This window comes from Dendropsophus ebraccatus, chromosome 3 (assembly GCF_027789765.1).
Source record: "Dendropsophus ebraccatus isolate aDenEbr1 chromosome 3, aDenEbr1.pat, whole genome shotgun sequence".
NCBI classification, from domain to species: Eukaryota; Metazoa; Chordata; class Amphibia; order Anura; family Hylidae; genus Dendropsophus; species Dendropsophus ebraccatus.
In genome coordinates this window covers 38248423-38261729 of record NC_091456.1, presented here as the reverse complement: position 1 = coordinate 38261729, position 13307 = coordinate 38248423, and the positions used below count along the sequence as shown (strand labels likewise).

Below are 13307 nucleotides of genomic sequence, written 5' to 3'. Positions count from 1 at the left end.
TCCATCCCAGCATGAGGCCACCTTATCATGGCGGGATGGTTTACACTGTTTGCAAATGGTAACCAAGAGCCTCATTATTTTTATGGAAATTTTTTGGGCAGTTATGGAGGGGGGGGGGGGGGGGGGGCTGCTTTTAGTGATTTTCATATCTATATTGGGTCTGTATCTTGCCATTGCGGTGAGCTGTTGCATTTCTCTGTTTCCAAAGGAAAAAAACAGATGGTAAAAATGTATGTCGTTATATGCCATATTGCAGAATTTGTTTCCAATTGACTTAAGTAAAAATGGTGTTGACGTTTTTCTGTATGTTATATATGCAAGCAAGGTACTGATGGAAAGTACAGATGATGGCGCAAAAAAAATTACACCACACACAGCCTTATAGACCAAAGGATAAAAGCGTTATAAACATGGTAATAGAGCAATTTTAAACACATTTTTGTTTTTTTTATATGGTTTTGCTTTTTTAAAAGCAGTCAAATAAAATATAAGTTCTATAAGTTACATATCATTGTAATTGTTACTGACTTGAGGAATATACATAGCATGTCAGTTTTACCATAGGGTGAATGGAGTAAAAATGTAAAAAATTGCTTTATTTTTTCAATTTTACCACACAAATAATTTTTTTTACGGTCTTGCAGAATAGTTTATGGAAAAATTAGGTCTCTCATTGCAAAGTACAATTAGTATTGCAAAAAATATGGACCTATCTATGCAACGCGAGCGTCGGGATTCCGACAAGGATATCTCCGTCTCTCCGTCCCAGGACTGGCTCCAGGAGCGGGACTTGGCAAGATGGGGTAAGTATCCGGGGCTCTAGTGGCCTTCACCCCAACACGGAGGGTGACAGGTTTCCTTTAAAAGCAGTCAAATGAAATTGAAGTTATAGAAATTGCCTACTGCAATCTTACTGACTTGAGGAACATACATAATAGTTTTACCAAAGGGTAAAAGACCTAAAGATGACACCCCACATATATTTATATACAGTGGTGCCTTGGATTACGAGCATAATTCGTTCCGGGGCCGTGCTTGTAATCCAAATCCACTCTTAACCCAAAGCAAATTTTCCCATAACAAATTATAGAAATGCAGACAATTGGTTTCACACCCCAGAAATAATGATTTCTTATTCTGAATAACATGTAAAACAGATGAAACAAACATTCAGAAACAGCAGAATATGTGATATTATAAGTTACTGTACAGTAATGGAGAGGATGGGAAACACAAGGGCGGACAGAGACTGCAGAGAGCATGAAGGAATGAGCAGGGCACATACATGCAGCACTCTCTTTCTGGGGGAGAGAGGGGTTACAGCTATGAAGAGATTACCCCCACAGTCCTGTCCTCTGATGTAAGCCCCAGCCTGAAGTGGATCTGCTATGATTTGGAAGGTGAGGGAGACTTCCTGGGTCACAGTACATTTCTGTAGGCCCCGCTATGCAGGCCATGTCCCTCCTCCAGTCCCCCTCCCACCCAGTACAGGGAGCTCTTAAACCAAAGCAATGCTCTTAAACCAAGTCACAATTTTGAAAAACTGTGAGCTCTTAAATCAAAACGCTCTTAAACCAAGTTACTCTTAAACCAAGGTACCACTGTATGTATATATATATATATATATATATATATATATTTTAGCATATTTTATAGTAAAATTAGGTCTGTCATTGCAAAGTACAATTGGTGTCACAAAATATAAGGGCCCATATGGGTCTGTCGGTTAAAAAACGTGAACGCTTTTTCCTTTTAAACACCAGGAAGAAAAATACAAAAGGGCAAAAACCTGGTCCTTAAGAGTATGTTCACACTGAGTAAAATTGTCAGAATTCCGCGGCGGCGAGCTGCGCCTGCCTCCGCAGTATCTCTATGGGAGGGCTTGTGTGCCTCCGCTCCCGCCGCTCTATGTGCAAAGAATTGACATGGAATTTTGCTGATTTTACTCAGTGTGAACATAAGGGGTTAAATGTACTGGAATGGAAACAGCATTTAAAGGGATTTTAGCATCTGCCAGTATATCTTAGTATCAGATGAGTAGTGTAAGCAGCATACATAATATAGCAGGGTGAGCTACAGAATTACTATTTATTCCCTATTCTTGTTCACAAAACTTTCTCGCCTTTCTCTATACCTCAGAGGAAGAGCTGGTGAGCAGTGTGAAGATGCCAGTGACAGTCTAGTCTAGTGACACCCACCTGCAGCCCCCCTCCCCGTGACACGGAGACCCCCAGATCGGGGCTGTGAGGCGGCTATTTGTTCTGTCCGCAGATAAGAGGAGCCTTGTTCTCCCCGGACGCTGAATGGACTCTCTGTACTGAGGGAGAAGAGGGGAGGAGACGGCGGCCATGAGGGGGGTGGAGGGGACCAGAGTTATTAATTATACATTAGTCAGGAAGAAAGTAGCTGTGACAGGACCGGAGTGAGGTGTGAGGAGACAGGCAGGTGTGAGGAGACAGGCAGGTGTGACAGAGAGGAGAGGGGGCGCGGTGCAGGACGATGCTCGGGATCACTATGGCTCCCCAGGTCCGGGCTGTGTCAGCTCTCTGAAGTAATGGGACAGTGCGACATCTGACGACAGGACGGACCGCCACCTCTCTGCGACATAGCGAGCTGCGACTGCGCCCGAGGTGAGTGCACAGCAAATGCAGGACCCCACCACACACACACACAGCAAATGCAGGACCCCACCACACACACACACAGCAAATGCAGGACCCCACCACACACACACACACACACACACACAGCAAATGCAGGACCCCACCACACACACACACAGCAAATGCAGGACCCCACCACACACACACACACACACACACACACAGCAAATGCAGGACCCCACCACACACACACACAGCAAATGCAGGACCCCACCACACACACACACACACACACACAGCAAATGCAGGACCCCCCCCCCCCCCACACACACACAGCAAATGCAGGATCCCACCACACACTCACACACACACACACACACACACACACACACACACAGCAAATGCAGAACCCCACCACACACACACACACAGCAAATGCAGGACCCCACCACACACACACACACAGCAAATGCAGGACCCCACCACACACACACACACACAGCAAATGCAGGACCCCACCACACACACACACACACACACACACACACACACACACACAGCAAATGCAGGACCCCCCCCCCCCCCACACACACACACATACACAGCAAATGCAGGACCCCACCACACACACACACACACAGCAAATGCAGGACCCCACCACACACACACACACACAGCAAATGCAGGACCCCCCCCCCCCACACACACACACAGCAAATGCAGGATCCCACCACACACTCACACACACACACACACACACACACAGCAAATGCAGAACCCCACCACACACACACAGACACACACATAGCAAATGCAGGACCCCACCACACACACACACACACAGCAAATGCAGGACCCCCCCCACACACACACACACAGCAAATGCAGGATCCCACCACACACTCACACACACACACACACACACACACACAGCAAATGCAGAACCCCACCACACACACACACAGCAAATGCAGGACCCCACCACACACACACACACCAAATGCAGGACCCCACCACAAACACACAGCAAATGCAGGACCCCACCACACACGCACACACACAAAGCAAATGCAGGACCCCACACCACACACACACACACACACACACACACACATTTATTCCATATAACAATGTTCAGCAAACTTCACAAGTAATACACAACGTTTTGGCGTCTCCTACACCATTTTCAAATGCCACTTGAAAATGGTGTAGGAGACGACGAAACATTGTATATGTTGACGTTTGCTGCACATTGTTATATGGCATAAATTCACATTTGTATTACCATCAGAGTGCTGCAGAGTATTTTTTACTAGCTGACTTGGTATTCGACTGCTGGCCTCCACAGTTCGTTTAGTGTGCTGCCTATATTGTTTGCTTTATCTATCTATGTATCTATCTATATATACAGTGTGTGTGTATATATATATATATATATATATATATATATATATATATATATTTTGTGTGTGTGTATGTATAGACAGATAGGAGACAGATAGATAGTATAGGAAAATCCACAGCACTCCTTAATGCGATTTATTGAAAAAGCAAGTGCAGCATACAGACGCAACGTTTCAGCAGCTATTCAAGCTTGAAAATGGTGGCGAATAGCTGCTGAAACGTTGCGTCTGTATGCTGCACTTGCTTTTTTAATAAATCACACCTTGAATTGCATTAAGGAGTGCTGTGGATTTTTCTATACTATTTTAATACGGTCCCTGGTCTCGACTTGGATCCGCTGGCACCCGACTTCTACCTCTCTTGAAGTGCTGCTACTATTTTCCCGTGATTTAGATAGATAGATAGATATAGACAGACAGACAGGAGATAGACAGACAGACAGACAGACAGACAGGAGATAGACAGACAGACAGGAGATAGACAGACAGACAGGAGACAGACAGACAGACAGACAGGAGATAGATAGACAGGCAGACAGGAGACAGACAGGAGATAGACAGACAGACAGGAGACAGACAGACAGGAGATAGACAGACAGACAGAGACAGGAGACAGACAGACAGGAGATAGACAGACAGACAGACAGACAGGAGATAGACAGACAAGAGATAGACAGACAGACAGGAGATAGACAGACAGGAGACAGACAGACAGACAGGAGACAGACAGACAGGAGATAGACAGACAGACAGGAGACAGACAGACAGGAGATAGACAGACAGGAGATAGACAGACAGGAGATAGACAGACAGACAGACAGGAGATAGACAGACAGACAGGAGACAGACAGTGAGGAGATAGACAGACAGACAGGAGATAGACAGACAATATCCCAGCAAATAAGGACAATAATAATTGTCCTTATTTGCTGGGATATTGATTCCTGTTTTGTCGTCATAACTGACATCAGTGATAGTCATTGGCTATACATACGCATGCGCATCTTATGCGTTCCACCGCAGCATGCAGCAACGCAACATTTCAGCAGCTATTCAAGCTTGAAAATGGCGGCGAATAGCTGCTGAAACGTTGCGTCTGTATGCTGCACTTGCTTTTTCAATAAATCGCACCTTGAATTGCATTAAGGAGTGCTGTGGATTTTACTATACTATTTTAATACGGTCCCTGGTCTCAACTTGAATGCTTGAAAAAGACGACAGTGGTCGTTGAAACATTGCTATGGGCTGTTATTGCTGCGCTGTATCACCATGAACTGAAATAAATCACGTTTGATTTCACCGTTATTGGAGTGCTGTGGGCGATTCCTTGAAGAATATCTATCTATCTATCTATCTATCTATCTATCTATCTATCTATCTATCTATCTATCTATCGTCTATCTATCTCCTATCTACCCCCAGTCACTCAGTGGCTGCAGAGGTCAGGTATGGGGTCGGCACCTCCTTCCTCCACCGGGCACCGCTCTCTCTCTCCCGCACAGGAATCCTCGGCCCCTGTCACTCAGTGTCGGTGTAGCACATATATCTGTGTCCCGGGCAGAGCGTCACACACGGCTGCTTCCAGGACTGACAAAACATAACGGGGCTCCGAGAATTCCTGTGCGGGACAGAGTGCGGTGGCCAGTGAAGCAGGGAGGTGCTGACCCATACCTGACCGCAACTGTATGTGCGGGAGAGGGGGGGCAGGGCTCACCGTGCAGCTTCCAGAGAAGCTAGGAGAAGTGAGCCGCCCGGCAGCAGCAGCGCAAAGCACACACTGGAGGGGACGTTGCCGTCTGTGTGCAGCCTGTCACATCTCCAGCCTTCCTCTTCAGCCCCAGCAGCAGGATCCCTTGCCCTGCAGCAGTATACAGGGCCGTATTTACCACTAGGCACCCGTGGTCCGGTGCCTAGGGCAGCACCTTCCAGGGGGGCAGCACCAGGGAGCAGGTGGAAGAAAACAACTTTTTTTTTTGCTTTTATTTTTTTAAGTCTCCCACCTCCTGTTCAGACTTGCCAGTAAATCTGGTGTGTTTTTGAGGGGGGTAGGGGGGTAGGTATGGTCAGGTCTGGTGTGGAGGTGTTGTTCAGGTCTGGTATGGCTGTGATGTCTGGAGCTATTACCTACCTATTTCCTTCAGACAATATGCAGACTGCTCTAATCATTGATTCAATGTGGAAATGTATGTTTTAAGCAGTTAAAAACCATGAAAATGCGATTCAGACAATGTTTCTTCATGTAGAGAAATGCATGTGGCACTCTCCTCCACGCTACGCAAGATGGGGCGTCTTCAGGTTTAGTGCCTAGGGCAGCAGCAGCTGTTAATACGGTCCTGGCAGTATACAGTATGTGCGTCCTGGCTCGGGAGGTAAATCGGAGCATCAGCTGTCCAGCCTCCACCTCTCCACCCGGCACCCCTCTCTCTCCCTGCACAAGAGCATGCGGCCACCGGGTGGTGGTGGGAATACCGCAGATACCGTCCTGGCAGAGTTGAGGTCGGTTAACCGACGCCAGTGACTGTATCGTTATTTTTGCGGTATACCGCCCAGCCCTATATATATATATATATATATATATATATATATATATATATACTCGGTGATGTGGCAAAAAAAAAATTCTCTTGCGGCCGGAGGCAGAATCCTGAGTGCAGCCACAACAGTGACTGGCAGAGGAGTAAGCCAATGTCTTCTTGTTCTTTCCATCCACTGTATATAACTATAACAGCCTATTAGGAGCCTCATGGTTATATACATAGGTGCAGGAGCAGACTACCTTTTGCTTAACCCTTTATTTACTGCAGTGTGTAAGTGACCCAGTGTTCTCTTACATGCTGCAACACAAACAAAGGGTTAATGCAGGAGACAATTAGCTCTCTCCTGCTACTCCTGCACTGATAACCCCTGACCTCTGCAGGAGCTCAGAGGTCAGAGTTTATCAGAGAGCTAATTGTCTTGAGCTTATATTAACCCTTTTTTGTGTTGCAGCATGTAAGAGAACACTGGGCCACTTACACACTGCAGTACATAAGGGGTTAAGCAAAAGGACACAGGAGGCTCTTATCTTCCCTGGGCCCCCTCCCTCCACGGGCCCCATAGCAACTGCCCTCCCTGCCTCTATGGTAGCTACACCATTGCACACAGACACACACACACACACACACACCAGGGCCACAACAGCGGATGCAGGACCCTACAGCAGGTAAATGACCCCCACAGCAGGTGCAGCAATCCCACAGCAGGTGTGGGACCCCCACAGCAGATGCAGGACCCTACAGCAGGTAAATGACCCCTACAGCAGGTAAATGACCCCGACAGCAGGTAAATGACCCCCACAGCAGGTGCAGGACCCTACAGCAGTTAAATGACCCCCACAGCAGGTGCAGCACTCCCACAGCAGATCCTCATGGGCTTCTCATCTACCTATAGAAGGGACTACGCCCCCCATAAGTCCTGTAATAAGACAGAATGGTTCATGGACAGCAAAAAGACCTCATCTTCATCACAGGACTGGTGTGAGCTGGTCAGGAGTCTGGGGACCAGACTTGTTCTTATGGTTATGAGAACAGTTCTTACCAGTCTCTAGCCATGTACACAATGGGACATAATGGGATAAAACATGTTCTGCTCTATACAATCTTTTGGTTAGAGAGATTGCATACAGGTCCGAGTTCACATTTGCTTTGGAGGATCCGTTTGCGGCCTCCGTCAGAGATTCCTTTCAACAGCAGTGAATGGAGCTGGTGGGTTCACTGCATGCCGGACACCAACAGAACTGGACAGACACCATTACTGGACTTTAACAGGACAAATAAACAATGTCGACTTTTTTTTTTGTCCGCGTATTTGAATGGAATCTGCGATAAAGGTTGCGAATGGAGTCGCCATTTAGCCTAAATGTGCAGTATCTGTATAACTCAGGCATTGTTAGGCTATGTTCACATCAGAAAAGGACTGTGCGGCTGGCAAATGTCTGAATACTGGCAAAAAGGAAAGACAGGGCCATTCACTTTAAAGTGTCACTGGATTTTTAAGAAACCTTTGACCGCACCGATCGTGAGGACTAAGCACTCTCCTCTCTCGGATCTGCGTCACGTGATGAGTCTGGCTCATAATTTAAGTCTATGGAGCCTGACTCTTTCACTGACACAGATCGCGGAGCAGCAGGGTGATCCTCTCCCCGGTTGCTCTCATGATCAGTACAGGTTTGAACACTCAGGCCCGGACCGATCAAAACTTTTGATATGTATATCTATAATATGTCAAAAGTTTTTTTAAATGACACGTCCGCTTTAATGGACCAGACTTGGTCTAGTCGTGATTACATTAAGTCAATTTACCTAGGACATAATTTTATTTTTATTAAAAAGGGGTCTAATAAGGTGTAGGGGGTCTTTATAAAAATGGCCAGTATGCATAGTTTATGGTAGAACTAAAAATCTGCCTTAAATAGAAACTATCAGCAGGTTAGAAGCATCTAACCTACGAATACTTCTGTAGTTTGTAATCTGACGACTCCAGAGGGGTAATATTTATGGTTTAGTCTAAACTGCTGGACTCTCATTTTGGAGACCCAATGGAGGTTGCCAAAGTAAAGTGGGAAGCTGATGTGGGGCCTGTCACTAAGGAGGAATGGCAGGAAATACCCCAGCATGTTTACAAGTGGAGGAATACAGGTTATTAGACAAGGTTAAAGTGACTCTGTACCCACAATTCTCCCCCCGACCTCCCCCCCACAACCGCTTGTACCTTCTGATAGCTGCTTTTAATCTAGGATCTGTTCTGGGGTCCTTTTGGCAGGTGATGCAGTTATTGTCCTAAAAAACAACTTTTAAACTTGCAGCCCTGTGTCAAATTGGCGTGGCCTAGAGTGTCTGCGCCATAGGCCTGCACCGCCCCTCCATCCCTCCTCCTCATTCTCTTCACCATCAGGAATCCCCCTGGGCAGGATTTTTCCTATTCATCACTTGTCTGAACACTGCACAGGTGCTTTAACAATCCAACAGATGTGCAGTTTTCAGACAAGTGATGAATAGGAGAAATCCTACCAGGGGCATTTCTAATGGTGAAGAGGGCGGAGAGAAGGGACAGAGGGGCGGTGCAGGCCTATGGCACAGACACTCTAGGCCACACTAATTTGACACAGGGCTGCAAGATTAAAGATGTTTTTTTAGGACAATAACTTCATCACCTGCCGAATAGACCCCAGGACAGATCTTGGAGTAAAAGCAGCTATCCGAAGGTACAAGTGGTTTGGGGGGGGGGGGGCAGATTGTGGGTACAGAGTCGCTTTAAGGGTATAAACCCACACACCGTATATTCAGCGTATTTACTGCTGCGATACGCAGCAAATACGCAACAAATACGCAGCAGATTAGATCTAAATAACTGAACACAGCATCAAATATAAACCATCAAATCTGCTGCGTACTTGTTGCGTATCTGCTGCGTATACGGTGTGTGGGTTTGTACCCTAACTCTGGGTCTGCAGTATATATTATGGCACTAGTGAAATATTAGGAATTGCAGGAATGTCAGCTGGTCTATTCTACCTACCAGCTTCAGCTTCTTGGTAGACTGGCTGTTTATATTGTATTCTGTATATGTAATGTGCTTACATGTGACAAGTATATAACAATGCTGGCATACATAAACTGTATAGTCAGAATATATGTTGTCATATCAGCCTTCCAGAGGGCTCCAGGAGAAGCTTACTAGGGAGTCTCAGCATATACAGTACTAGGTATACATTAGTTATTAGTATGCCACTTTCTCTGCCACCACTGAGGGCACTGTGGAGGGTTGGGTATTGTATTTAATAAGTGGTTGGGAAAGTGAACTCTGAAGCATCCTGGTAACTGCTGGTATATATGCAAGTCTGTGGTATATTCACTGCAAGTGTCACTTGTAAGTCATATGTACCCATAATGTTGGCAAACAAAATTTACAAGTGTTTTTTTTTTTAAAAAAAAAAACTATTTTTTTTTACGAGATACAATAAAATAGATAATTACAAATACAGAAGTGATAATCACATGAAATGTGTATAACAAATTGCAGACTAACAGTAATGGACTTAAACATGATATTGAGATATGATTTAGTACATTAACCCCTTAACGACATCGGGCGTAAACTTACGCCCTCGCGCCCTGGTACTTAGCGCATCAGGGCGTAAATTTACGCCCGATGTTTCCCCGATCGCTGCGTGTTCACACACAGCGGTCGGGGAAGATGGCCTGCTATAAATCATAGCAGGCCATCATAGCTTCACGGCACGGGGGGTGGTTAACACCCCCCGTGCTTACGATCGCCGCTATAGGCTGATCAATTCAGATCAGCCAATAGCGGCGATCGGAACCTTTCCGGGTCATCGGTGACCCGATGACCCGGAAAAAAATGGCGGTCGGTGCTGTCCGAGGACGGCACCGACCGCCATTACTGTAAAAAGTAATGGTGGTCACCGTGCCACCGGCCCGATCGCCGTGAACGGCCGGCCGGCCGTTCACGGCGATCGGGCCGGTGGCACGGCGATCAGAGTCCAGCAAAATAATAAATACCTGCCCTGGACCCCTCAGCTAGGTAGCCGAGGGGTCCAGAGCAGGTATTTGTACATTACTCACCTGTCCCGGGCTCCTGATCGGCGTCTTCCGGGTTCGCGGCGTCCTCCGTCATTCCGTTCGGTCTTCGGGTCTTTCCGCCGTTCCCCGTCGTCTTCTTTCGGCTATTTTCGGCTCCAGCCTCGTCATTTTCCGGATTTTGCGCTCTGCTGCCCCCTAGCGGCTGATATGTGTAATACACTTATCAGCAGCTACAGGGATATTCAGAATATAGAAAAAGTTTTTTTTTTTTTTTCAAAAGTTTTTTTTCTTCTATTTTTCGCACCCTATCGCCGCTGAGTGTTGATCAGCATCGCACGAAAGTGCGCTGCTAATCAGCAACTCCTCCTTTTTGGCGTAGGGTGTTTTTTTTCTATATTCTACTGCCACGGTCTGCTGATAAGTGCCGAACATAAGTGCGGCATTTATCAGCAACTCCTTTGTTGGCGTAGGTTTTTTTTTTATACTTACTGTAAAAAAAACACGTAAAAAACACTACATTACACCACACTACATTGAATAAAGTTTGACACTACACCACTACATACCCCATATACCAATCCCCGTATAAAGATGGCCCCCAGGGTGTTTTCGGTGTCAGATGGATACGTTATTATTGCCCCCGACCCCGAAACAGCCAGTGAGGATGAATGGGGGGATCCTTCTTTCCTCCATTCATCCTCATCATCCTCATCATCCTGTGACATGTCTGGGGGGTAGGGTAGCGTACGCTGCCCCCCAGACACGTCTTTTCCGCCAGTACCGTCCCAATAAGAGATCACGGTATGGTGTGAAATTCTACAAACTCTGTGAGCGTACCTCAGGGTACACTTACAGATCCAGGGTACGTGCACACTGCGGAATGGCGAAGGATAACCCTTTGTGCATTCCGCAGCTGGCACCCGCCAGCGGACTGATGCGGGCGCATGTCTCCACCCGTGTCATAGACTCCATTCTATGCACGGGCGGAATCCGTCGTCCGTCCAAAGAATGATCCGCCCGTGCATAGAATGGAGTCTATGACACGGACGGAGACGTGCGCCTGCATCAGTCTGCCGGTGGGTGCCAACTGCGGAATGCACGAAGGGTTATCTGTCGCGATTCCGCAGTGTGCACGTACCCTTAAGAGTATATGTAGAAAGGGACACCCAAATCCAGCCCCCAAATGCCCCCAGATGCCCCCTCCCCCCCCATCCTCGGAACAAGTGGAAAGATCGTCCGGGAACTGATCTTCCCACTGCTGGATAAAGGTTACCACCTGTACGGGGATAACTTTTATACCAGCACCCCCTCTTCCGGTCCCTCGCTGCCCGAGCTACTGTAAATTGCGGCACGATCCGAACATATCAGAAGCAGTAATAGCGCCCTAATATTTAGCAGCCATGGAGCGGACCCAGCGCTTCTGGATATGAAGGACCCCGTATCGCACCAGGACAACATTTTCCAGGTGACGTCCCCCACACTGGAGAACAGGAGACCCCAGAAGAAGTGCAGAGTGTGGCGTAACAGGGGGATCAGGAAGGACGCCATTTTCCAGTGTGACGCCTGTCCTGATCCCCCCGGCCTCTGCATACTGGATCGCTCCAAGGCGCACCACACGTCATCGGAGTTCTACATTATCTAAATTCTGTCCCTTATTCCTATTTCAGGGGTCACCCTGATCCAGGGATTATTCTGATCGCCAATATACATATATATAGTCGGGAAGGAATTTTTCCCCTGTGATGAGGCTACTGTCGTCTGCCTCACGAGGGGTTTTTGCCTTCCTCTGGATCAACACAGGTTGAATTTGATGGACACCTGTCATTTCCAACCTTATAAACTAATAATTGGGGGCGTGGCCTGGCTATGGAGGAGTGAGCAGGCATCTTCTGTGAGCTCCGGGGACAGGACACCAGACAGCATCCCTTTACACCCCAAAACGGACAGACTGCACCCCAAATGGTTCGGGTCCGTCGGAGGAACAAGCCAGGCACAGGACCATCTGACCCCCAGCCCTCCCAGGGAAGCTTAGACCGCTTTTTCCTCCCTGCAAGTTGCGGCCTACCTGCACGGCCTGCGGCCTCCAAGACTTCCGGGTCCCGCGTGACAAGGGCACAGGCGGCCGCCGCAGCAGCAGCTGCACACCCGCCCGCAGCGCCGCCACAACCACTGGCCTCCTCCAGCTATCGCCTCCCGGGCCCGACGGTTACAGCGGTAAGAGCCCCGGCTCCGGCCTCGTCGGCACCTGGTTCCCCGGGGTCCAGCAGCCGCGAGTACACGGACGCGGCTCGGCCTTCCCATCAGCCCCCTGAAGCTGCGCCCGTGGCGGAACGGCACTCGCTTACGCCGCCTGCCGCTGGGGAGACGGAGCTCCCTGGTCCCTGCATCCGGGACACAGTGTGCCCCAGCTCTTACCTCCAGACAGCGGGATCCACTGGAGCTCACCCCGGGGCGGCAATACCCCCTCATCTTCACCTCCGGGCTGCAGTGTTGCCCAGCCCCCATCCTGGGGCGGCAGTGTCCTCCGGCATCCATTCCAGGGCAGCAGTGGACTTTGCTCCCAGCCCCAGCACAGCACTATCATCCAGTCCCAGCCAGAGGGACACAGAGACTATCATAAACTGTTCTCCCTGCAGTGAAACAGTCTGTCTCCCAGCCTCAGATTTACTGTTAGCTGCCAGCATGTCTTCTCTGTCCCCTGCTGCACTCCCCTTCTCCAC

At 48.2% G+C, this 13307-nt stretch overlaps 1 protein-coding gene across 2 annotated transcripts in view; it reads left to right on the top strand.

Annotated features, from left to right (window-relative positions):
* Positions 1 to 2228: 2228 nt before the first annotated feature.
* Positions 2229 to 13307, top strand: part of GAL3ST1 (galactose-3-O-sulfotransferase 1) — a 73065-nt gene continuing 61986 nt past the window's right edge. For both annotated transcript variants that reach the window (XM_069961479.1, XM_069961480.1), the window contains exon 1: positions 2229 to 2630. The gene's annotated coding sequence lies outside the window, so the exon portion shown is untranslated. The remainder of the gene's footprint in view (positions 2631 to 13307) is intronic.